General features: G+C 39.7%; 1 non-coding gene and 1 pseudogene across 1 annotated transcript in view; both read left to right on the forward strand.

The window, feature by feature from the left end:
* The first annotated feature begins 609 nt into the window (after positions 1–609).
* LOC142358259 (5.8S ribosomal RNA) lies at positions 610–761 on the forward strand (annotated as a pseudogene).
* A 1,683-nt stretch (positions 762–2,444) lies between these two features.
* Positions 2,445–2,958, forward strand: part of LOC142358260 (large subunit ribosomal RNA) — a 3,522-nt gene continuing 3,008 nt past the window's right edge. The window contains exon 1 of the ribosomal RNA XR_012761785.1: positions 2,445–2,958. This exon is cut by the window's right edge and continues 3,008 nt beyond it. This is a non-coding gene — a ribosomal RNA (large subunit ribosomal RNA).

Raw genomic sequence — 2,958 nt, forward strand, 5'->3', positions numbered from 1 at the left:
AGAACGTCACAAGCTGATCACGCTCTATGATATGACTAGTATTATGTTGCTTCTAGTAGGCTAAGCGCAAGCCGAAACATCAACATGTGAAAGTCGTAGAATTTTGCAATCAAACTGTGGCTAGTACTGTGATGTTACTAGTAACCTTTTCTTACGTCATATGGCCAAGAGAGCATTTGAAGGCGAAACTTCTGCATGGGGAAGCTGCATCATGAACAAAAGTTTATATCGAGTATTATGTTGACGTTAGTAGGCCCTGGCCGAAAGCGCAGCATGTGAAAGGTATAGATAAAAGTTATCGTTGCAGTCAGTACTGTGTAGTTACTAGTAGCTGGATTTAAGCTCGAAGTGAGACACTGTTGGTGAAACTTCATCATGAGAACGTCACAAGCTGATCACGCTCTATGATATGACTAGTATTATGTTGCTTATAGTAGGCTAAGCGCAAGCCGAAACATCAACATGTGAAAGTCGTAGAATTTTGCGATCAAACTGTGGCTAGTACTTTGATGATGCTTGTAGCCAACCGAATTGGTTGAAAAGCCCAATAAGTAAGCTAACTTGGGAGAGCTTGTTGGAAACCAAATGCTACTAGATTGGTCCAAATACATCCTTCAACAGGGGATCACTTGGCTCGCTTTACGAAGAGGAGCACAGCTATATGTGTTAATTCGGTATGAATCGCAAGATTTGTTTACCGACCTCTCTAACGCAAAAGGCGGTCTCGGCTTCGGCTGTTGACTGCGTCCGATTCAGGGTTATATAACTCTCGATTGAACACATTGATGTTCTATTGTTGGTGCTTCCAATAAAATTGGAACACTTAAAGCAGAACCGATTCAAATAATAGCATTCTGATCAATGATTGCATTCCTTGATCAAGAACTGCTGGAGTCATTGTGATGGCGAATTTTCTTCATAAGAAAATTGCAAAGAGACGGAACTTAATGAGACTAGTATTATGTTGTTTCTAGTAAGCGGAAGCTGAAACAGCAACATGTGAAAATCAAGTTTTGTTCAATGATCTCGAGGCGATAAGTACTATGAAGCAACTAGTAGCCTAAGCATGACTCAGATTTGAGACAGTCAAAAAGACTGGCGAAACTTCTTCACATGAAAGTTACATAGAGAACTACAAATGTATACAGCGAGTATTATGTTGTTTCTAGTAGGCGAAAGCTGAAACATCAACATGTGAAAGTTGTCTGCAAACTGTAGAACGATATGTGATTAGTACTGTGCTGTTACTAGTAGCCAGTCTGACTGTAGAAGCCAAGACAAAGGGAAACTAATGCATCTGAAAAGGACAAGTTATGGAAAGGTATGCACGATAAGTATTATGTTGTTTCTAGTAAGCGGCAGCTGAAACATCAACATGTGAACGTCGTTGTGTACAGTAACCTAGAACTATATAGTCCTTAGTAACGTGCATTTACTAGTACCTGTAATTGGTATTCAGACTCAGGCAGTTTGGAATAGTTTGGCAAAGATGCACCAGAGAAAACTGGGATTTGATACAGAAATTGTTGAATACAAGTATTATGCTGCTTCTAGTAGGTTGAATCCGAAACATCAGCATGTGAAAATTGAAAACATTTCTGGTTCGAATTGTCACAAGTATTTGGTGATCTGAGTAGCCAAACTCACTACAACGCCAATTGAAGGCAAAAATTCTCAACGGGAAAAGCTATTCTCATTGAATGAGCTAACAAGACGAGTATTATGTTGCTTCTAGTAGGCGAAAGCCAAAACATCAACATGTGAAAGTCTTGCTGAACAAATTTAATGTTGTTGAGCTCAGTACCGTGTGAATTAGTAGCCATAATTGGCGAGCGAAAATTGAACTGGCGAAACTTCGTCTTTGGAAAATTGCAGATGCCGAGCACTTATTTTGCAACGAGTATTATGTTGACTGTAGTAAGCGAAAGCCGAAACAGCAACATGTGAAAGCTGTTGAAATTTGTGGTCATTTTGCAATAAGTACAAGGAGTGTAACTAGTAGCCAGGTCAAAATTTGGGATAAGAATGAGCAAAAATTCTGCATGAGAACAGTTGAAATTATGAAACTAAATTACAAAGACTAGTATTATGTTGTTTCGAGTACGCGAAAGCGGAAACATCAACATGTGAACGTTTGTAACGAAGTTTCGTTAATTTTCAGCCTAGTACTGAGCAAGAACGAGTAGCCTCATCTCCAATCCCACGCAAAATGTAGTGAAATATGTGAGTGAACCTTATTCACGGTGAGGGTTTCCCGAGGTCTGTATTGCAGCGAGTATTATGTTGCTTCTAGTAAGCGAAAGCTGAAACAACAACATTTGAAAGTTGGAATTAATGACTGAATGGAAACTTCGACCTGTGTTTGATAGTAGTAGCGAACAAAACTGCTGAATCGGTTTCTGTCTCATATTGGTCAGTGAACCAATTAAGAGACAATCAACTACATAACCTGAATTGGGCGAGAGAACCCCCTTAACTTAAGCATATCAGTAAGGGGAGGAAAAGAAATCAACTGAGAATCCCTTAGTAATGGCGAATGAACAGGGAAAAGCTCATCGGGAAGAGAAATGGCAACATTTCTCGGTGTCCGGTATGGTTTGATGCTAGACTGGTGAATTTGTCCTGATGTCTACTGGAAAGTAGCATCAAAGAAGGTGAAAATCCTGTAAAGGTCATTTTCGATACCAGTCATAATGGCTCATTCCTATGAGTAGAGTTGTTTGAAAGTGCAACTCGAAGCTGGAGATATGTCTCTCCAAAAGCTAATTATAAAGCGAGACCGATAGTAAACAAGTACCGTGAGGGAAAGTTGAAAAGCACTCTGAAGAGAGAGTGAAAAGTACGTGAAACTGTTGAAGGGGAACTGGAGTGAGCGTTACCATACTCAATGCCTTGATATTATATTCTCGGCTACCGAGTAGTGTAGTTGTCGTCTTTTGGCAAATCTTGTTAATGAAT

Source organism: Convolutriloba macropyga, unplaced genomic scaffold (assembly GCF_964194025.1).
Source record: "Convolutriloba macropyga unplaced genomic scaffold, txConMacr16.3 SCAFFOLD_3634, whole genome shotgun sequence".
In the NCBI taxonomy this organism is placed as follows: Eukaryota; Metazoa; Xenacoelomorpha; order Acoela; family Convolutidae; genus Convolutriloba; species Convolutriloba macropyga.